The sequence below is a fragment of the Bacillus rossius genome, chromosome 1 (genome assembly GCF_032445375.1).
Source record: "Bacillus rossius redtenbacheri isolate Brsri chromosome 1, Brsri_v3, whole genome shotgun sequence".
In the NCBI taxonomy this organism is placed as follows: Eukaryota; Metazoa; Arthropoda; class Insecta; order Phasmatodea; family Bacillidae; genus Bacillus; species Bacillus rossius.
The window spans coordinates 96688445-96696812 of record NC_086330.1 but is presented as its reverse complement, the minus strand read 5'-3'; the positions used below and the strand labels follow the sequence as shown (position 1 = coordinate 96696812).

Below are 8368 nucleotides of genomic sequence, written 5' to 3'. Positions count from 1 at the left end.
TATTAAATTCAAAAACATTGTAAAATATCGTACTCCATTGTAATTAATTCATGGCTTTTTTAAAAAATATATATATTGTCCTCCTTTTTAGTGAAATGTCCTCCTTTTGCGAGATGAATGTCGTCCTTTTTTATTATCAGCGTCTGGTAACCCTAACCTCGTGTCCAATCCAAACAAAATATTATTTTCAGCGGGAGAGCAAACAAAAGACAATCGAAATGAAATAGGGCGCCTTTCCACACACACTCCAAGTGGACAGCCTAAGTTTCACCCCCATAGATCGACATGCCCTTCGGGCTGGTTCGTACATGTTCGGGTTTGTTTTTTATTTTTTTTTATCTGTACGTTCAAAACAAACATTGCATTATTGATCAAAAAATTGTTGACCAATGTTATTTTATATTTTTTTAAGAGTAAAACAAATGTACACAAATATTTCCTTGTTACTAATTATGAGATTTTCAGGTAAGTTATTGAGCTATTTCTGTTTGATTTGTTAGGAAATTAGTTTTGTCCGTTTACAAGTTAATATTGCTTGTGTTATTCTTGGCAAGTAATCATTTCTTATATAAATTTTTGTACACTATAGGCTTATCTTTTTAAATTTTAGGTAGCGTGTGGATATTTCATCTTATGTTCATGAGCGCACAACGTATAAAATCATAAGAAATGTTTTCTGTTGGTGTGTAGCAGTTAACCGCATTTAAGTAAAAATATTTTAAAATAATTTTTACCAGAGCTGAATTACATTCAGGTGAGTGCACTTAATATAATTTGGGGAATTGCAGGAAAAATTATAAATTCCTAAAGTGTTTTTTCTTCCTGACATGTTTAAAATTATTATTCTCTATGAGGGTTGTTTGATACTGCAAGTAGTTTATCATGTTTAACATGTGGATAGGTTAGGATTATTTATTACAAATCTGTAATATTGAGATACTGCCCTTGGGTTAGCAGGATTAAAAATACAGTGAAATTTGTTAGGTTAGTAACATTATACATACAGTGATTCTAAGTACAGTGGAATTTACATTTGGTTAGCTTCGGATAGCGCCAATTAAAAATTCTGTAAAATCAATTGAACGGTTGGATGTTACTAACTTAATCTAACCAACCAATATACATTTTACAGTGATTTTTTAATTTATCATCTCACGTTGCTGCTTTTTGTATGCAAAATAAACTTTGGACACTTTTTTTTAAACTTTAAATATGTACCTGTATTTACTCTGAAAAAAGTTTTTCTAAATTCAGACTGGGTTTTGAGAAATCACTGTTTATAGGTTACATTACATTACCTGTGCAGTAAAAGGGCCTTTCACCATGTTGTTCTTTAATTGAGTTGCTGATCCTGTTTTTTTTTATACACAAATTGTATATTTTTTATTTGGATATTGCAATGCAGAAACGTAAATTAACACATTAAAAAAGTTATGTGACTCCTTATTGTGCATTCCAAACCCAAAGCATCAGTCCTTGAGAGCGATATTTTTTAGCAGTTTATAGGTGCAAAATTCTGATTTTTTACGTGAGACAACACATAACCTGACATATAAAATAAATTTTCATTTTGTAACAAATGATTCCTTTTATATGTCAGGTTACGTGCTATTGCAGGTAACTAATCTGCGCTTTGCGCCTCCATACTGCTATAAAAAATCCCTGTCAAGGGTTGGCGTTTTGGTTTGGATACACATTAGAGACTCGTAACTTTTTTAAAACTATTATTTATGTTTCATTAGGTTATAATATTCAAATAAAAAATATATACATTCTTATATATATGGAAAACCACAGGATCTGCAATGCAATTAGAGGGAAAAATGGCGACAGCTGCTTCACTGCATAAGCTATCTAGTGTGACCTGCAAAATGTGATTTCTTGAAAACCAGTAGGAATTAAGAAAAACTGTTTACAGTTTTAGTAGAGGAAGGTTTTTAGTGTCTGAAAAGGTATTTTCAAAATTTTATAATTTAATTTATGGATAAGCAGCAACAAAAGAAAATTACCTTTTTTTAAATTTAGCTAACCAACCATTCACATGATTTTACAAATTTTGTATTGTTTAAACTTACCTGCTTTAACATTAAACTACTGTTAAACAATTTATTTCAATTTTTTAAAAATATCTTTGGGAATTAGCGCAGTATAATCGAAGACGTTTACTGTATTGATGATTGATTTACTTTATTGATGCACAACGAAGTTGTATAATTGTTGGATTGGTTAAGCAAATTCAAGCATCAAGGGTACTGATCAATGGTTTTTAACATTATATTTTCTTAATGAGTCCATTGGTAAAACGTTAAAACACTGGAATGGCTAAATTTCCATCGACTGCTTATGTTTTTTTCCGCATGCTCACTTGAAAACAATTACAGGGTTATACTATAGTTCACAGTTGCAATACTTGGTTAGGTTAGTTACATAAGTGCTGTTAAATCATGAAAATGGTTAGGGAAAGGTAACTTCTTCATAACTACTGTAAAATGGTGTAAGCAATTATTCTTTAGGTAAGTTTTACCTAGACTTTAAAAATAATTTATTTGGCGAAGTACATAGTACTAAGAATTACTATTTATCAAATTTGGTTTGTGTGAAAAAGTTGTTACTCTAGGAAATTTCTGAATCCATCTTTGTAGGAATATAAACTAATATTATTAGAAACAAAAAAAAACAATGTGTGGTATATTTTAATTTTCTAACACCCTCTGAACTCTGCAGTTATGCGATTACCGATAATAATTGTAAATCATTGCAATATGCATCCGACACATTTTGTAGTGATTTCACAACTGTACTATGAAGTAATGCGATCGACTGCTGCAAAATAACATGCTGACATATATTCTCGTGTAGGCATTTTGTTGATACGACTAAAATATGACCATATAGGATATATATAGAATCTTACAAATTTTGATAACCTACCTACTAATACTCTCCCCGAAGACTTTGGTTAGATACTTTAAAAAGAAAGAAAAAAAAAAATTCTTATGTGACATGCATTACGTGAAATTAATTATTAATTCAACTTGTAAACATTTTGCTTGAGTCAAAGCCTAGATTTGCTTAAGCTAATAACAAGCAATTACATCACTTGAGGCCCTGAGAAACATACTTCTGAAATTGTGTAGTTACTTGGATTGTTAAATACCTAGTTTTTCTGCAATAATGGGCACAAGAGCAATAGAATTATGTTTTTCATATAATTTTTTTCACATAAATGAGTTTTTGTCAAAAAGTATTTGGAAAAAAATATCTGTTTGAAAGGACAAAGAAAAATGTTAATTGTAGTACATAAATGAGAATTTACCAAAATATTGAAAGTATCAAATTTCTAACTAAAATGGTTTTGAAATTAATTTATCATTCTCGTATGCATAACTTTTTTCTTTGATACATTTATTTATCAGTTTCATTTCTCTTTAGTACAATATCTATCATTTAACTTTGATTTCTTTTTTGTTTCAGGCTTGTGGAGAACAGCTTTTTTTTATCTACTGTTTGGCTGGCCAATGTAAATAAACAATGATTTCATGAATGCAGCGAGAGAGTTTATTTGATGTATTTTAAAATCACTGATAATATTTATTGATGTATTTTAAAATCACTGATAATATTTATTGATGTATTTTAAAATTACTGATAATATTTGTTTTGTGGCTGGAAGATGGTAACCATGGTGACTTGTGAATTTTTATGAAGATTAATAAAAAGCAGTAAAAATTATTAATGGTTGTCAGAAGGAATTTTTTTTTTCAATAATCAATCAATCATCTACACTCTACAGTAACAATTTTCCTTAACTCAAATAATATTTCAATACATATCTTATAAAGTATTCATATATGTACAATATAGACCAATTTTGAGCTAGACTGATATCAGTATATTAGTTATTATGAACATATACTATCAGAACTACCATTTGCATATAGTGCACAAACATACATAACACTAGCCAACAACCATTAAAAAAAAAACACTATACACTTACATAAAAAAAAAAACAAATCATAGACAAGTACAGATTATTCACTATTATATTCTAGAGCCAATTCCAATAAGTGTATTATCAATAAAAGAAAATAATTTTTTTTAAATAACAATATTTCGATATGAAGGAAAATCTGTATTCTGAAGTTCTTGTATATGTTTGGTATCAATCAATGTAAATTAATCAATCTTTGATAAAAAAAAATCCCGAAAATGATTAGTAAATTAAAAAAATTATTGCCTACCAGCTCTGGGTTTTGCATGAAGGTTCAACTTCTCTGACTTCTGAGATTACAGACAAGATTTTAATTAATAATACTATTGGCTTCATTACTAGATTATCTTTCAACCTATAATTTATTATTTGAATCAGTTCATTGAACTGAAATATTTGCAGCAATTTCTTTAAATGTTTATGAACTTGGATTATTTAAAATACAAATGTAGGTAGGCTTACTAGACCTTTAATGCCATAAGATTGTAATCACATAGGCCTAATTTCACATTTACAACTTAAGTCTTGGAGCTGATTTACATTAATATTTGTGCTAGACTTTGTAATTCTTAAAATGTTATTTTCTGCAATGTTCCAAAGAGCATTGCTCTATTTTGGAACAAAACAATTTAATCTGACAGTTTGTTACAACACTAGTCTTCATAAAACAATGCACATTAGCCTGTATAATATGAATTAGATCTAACATAAGAACTACAAACTGCACATTTGCACTTAAAATATTCATCAAACCATTAGGGAAAGAGATTAAACATAACATTTAACTCTTAAATTGCCATACTTCATTTTAGTTATCACACTTATGCTTGTATGTGAACGGGATCAGAAATTAGCACTGCATATGCACTTTTAACACTAATAATGTAATAATTAATTAAATCAAACACAAATGATATCAGTAACATCATACTTCATTTTTGGTGTTACAGTAAGCTTCCATAAATGTTTCTTTTTCTCAGAACATACATCAGAAAACTTTTCTTGAATTTAAACATTACAATAAATTTTTAAATACCTAATGATTTGTTACATAGCAAACCTTCAAAATATGATATACAGTACACTCCCTATTTAACGCGGTTGTCGGGGGACATAACTTTTACCCGCGTTGTTGCATAACCGCGATGTTTCGATGTGACCAAGGTCAAAAGGCATAAAACACCGCCTGTGTTCTAATAGGTCGGCAAGCACGCACAGTATAGACGGCCCGCCTTTGTGCGGACTTTGCATCCGCAGTTTTCACTAAACGCGGGTGAAAAAATAAAAATAATAAATTGTAAATATAATTATTAAATGTTGAATTTTATTTTTTATTTTTCCGCATGCCGCGCACAGTTTGTCGCACGGCCTACGAGCGCGCCACACGCCGCCATACACACGTGCGGCACACAAGCTGCTGCCAGTCTCGTGGTGTCAGCCACAGAATCTGCTTCGTCTGAGTGTCCGTAACAAAGTAAGTGCAGTGTGTGCGGTTACACACGATTTTGTGGTCAAAGTCTTCTAAATAGAAAGGCCATAGTAATACTTCAAACCGAATATGAATCGCAAAGTACCGAGTTTGATTGACAAAATAAAAATTCTAGATTTACGTACTTACAAATAGCGTGTCTTTTGCAGAAGTATGCAGCAGATACGTGAAAAACTATTCTAGCATTCGTACAATATAAAATAAAGAATCGTCTATCGTGTAAAGTGGTTAAACTTTGTTATCCATGCTTACAGTAAATTATAAATGGTCACATGTGGGATACAAAAATTGCGCCAAAATAATTTTAGCGCAATCAGTGGCGCCGTATTAAAAAGTCTGTTAAACGTTGTCTTTACTTATTCCATCAAACGCTGTGTCGAGTTGCTGAGTGTATGTGGCTCGGATCGGCAAGTGTTATATTCCCCAGCCTCTGGTTAAAGGTCGGGAGGCCGCTACACGTAAACATTTCCGGGGCTTGTGTACTACCTCACGGCAAACGTGGTACAGTATGGTTCACGTAAGTATTGGACCACTGGGAATTCCTCGGCAAAGATTAAAATTACGCTAGCTGATTTACTTTATTATTTAATGTTAAAACATTATACCAAAGTAAAAAGATGAACGTGTATAATACAACGAATAATATTACGTCTGTAGGTTCAAGTTGTAACAAAACATTTATATGTCTCCGCTTGTCAACACACATGACCACGAGAAGTGTGCAGACGGACATGAGTGAACTACTCAAGGTCACCAGACTTCCCCCCTTTCGGCTTAATCGCCCCTCTCATCACTGGCGCTTATATTCCACTCCTCCCATCTACCCGGGTGTCTTGGTCGCATATTCTCGGCTCGCCTCTCCCCTCCCAGCGCTTGCCGTCAACCAAACCTATCCAAAATCAATCCCCAGCCGAGTCACGCTGGATAATGTCGCTGGACGGTAGGCTTTATCGGGTCCCCTGTCCGATGATTTATTTGTGGGTTAAAAAAAATGTTAAGAACTAATGTTTCAGAAAATAACACTGGTCTGGATTGGATCATAATTTGAAAACACTACAAGATAGAGAAATAATGTACGGAGATATCTTGTTTAGAATTTCACTGCGGACATTTTCTACGCCTAGGCTTTTTTCTGCCCGATGCTTAGTTTGTGAGTTACAACGCAAAATTATCCTAATCGGCTGTCAATCATTTATTCCATTATTATTACAGTAGAAACTCGTTAATCCGTGACGCGCTAATTCGGGAATCGGATAATCCGGGACGATTTAAAAGTGCAGAAAAAAAAAGAGAAGTAAAAATTGTCAGCGCTTAAAATTAACGTCACGCGGGCCGGCGACCGGCAAACACTGCAAGCCTTCGCATGGGCCGCCAAACTCTGCAACGCTGTTTGTACCGACCCTTTGTGTCGTCCCCCTTTCAGCTGTCACATTTGTCACTCTTTAAACTTGAGGGGGATGTCTTGACTTCTGCTTCCCGTCTCCCTTTGTTTGTTTCCACCCGCCAACGCACGGCAGGCGCCTGGCGAGTGACGTGTCTGGCTGGCATTCGGCTGTACGAGGGGGAGGGTGGAGGGTGGAGGGTGCAAGGTCAGCACGATCTTATCTTTCTCTCTTCGGCTGTTGTAAATGACCGTGAACTAATGGCTAGGCAGTGCCGTATTTTTTTAAGCCGAGACTAATTCGAAGGCGGTCTTTACAGTGAACGGATTATCCGGGTTTATTACTTTTTTTTTTACAGGATTTTAATTAGCCGGGCATCGGCGGGTCCCAATTAACACGAATAATGGAGAGTTTACTATTTTTTATCCATCTGCTGCCAAGGCGCAGTAAGCCTCGGGAGATGTTACGTCACATGACCTTGGCCTTAACCCAGCTGCACGCCGGTATCTGAGAAGCTTGACAAGCCCTTCCGGGCTTTAATCGCTAGTCCGTGAAATTCGGTAATCCGTGATTATCTCGGTCCCGACCATCACGAATTAACGAGGTTCTACTGTGTTATTATTATTATTATTCATTTCTGATTGGGGGACATGGTTTGACCCGCGATATACCCGATTCCGCGATCTATCGGGGCGCGGTATACCGGGAGTTTACTGTACTTCCAATTTTTGGATAAACGGCATTGAAGTTTTGCATTGTTTGCCATGGAAAACTATGGAAATAAATAAACAAATAAATAATTAAAAATATAAAGACACAACTGAATCAGCTGTAGTTGAACATACAGAACCAGCGAGGAGAATAAAAATATAATATGTTAATATGTTCACTAAAGGTATGCAATGGATGGAGGATGCCCTACATTAATAATAATTAGTAACAGAGAACAAAGCAAATTTGTAGAGAAGAGACTTTTAACAGTAGTAGAATAATAAAATTCCGAAAAGGGCTGTTTCAAAAATTGCAAACATTCCTACTCATAAAAAGCCCTTAATCTCAAAGACTTCATTCAGTATACTGGTCATTACCTGCTGCTTAAGATCTGTAAAGGTAAGGTAATTAAATTAATGGTGGAAAAGGTAATAAGCATTAGGTTTGTGGTCTTATAAATGTGGTCATTAGAGGCAAACATTAGGTCTCTGTTTTTAAGTGCTCACTTTTCTGTCACCAAAGTGATCTGGGTTTGATTCTCAGCAGGGTCATTAATGGATCTTTTGATAGTGGGGAACATAGCAAACATTGCAGTTGTTAGTTGGTTTTCTCAGAGTTCTTACGTTACTTCACCCATCCATTCTGTCATATCATTAGCATTTTATAGCCATTCATTTTTTTGTAATGATCTAGAGGTCACCAAGCTGAAAGCTCAATTAATTTCCTTCATTGACAGATATAAGGGTTGAGGATTTGAAGCAAGCAAGATAAACATTTTAATGTTGCTTGCTT

General features: G+C 33.9%; 1 long non-coding RNA gene across 1 annotated transcript; it reads left to right on the top strand.

Moving 5' to 3' along the window:
* Window positions 1–264: 264 nt before the first annotated feature.
* LOC134540517 (uncharacterized) lies at window positions 265–3736 on the top strand. Its single transcript, XR_010076450.1, has 2 exons — window positions 265–465; window positions 3475–3736. It is a non-coding gene; the product is annotated as an uncharacterized LOC134540517 (long non-coding RNA).
* The last annotated feature ends 4632 nt before the right edge of the window (window positions 3737–8368 follow it).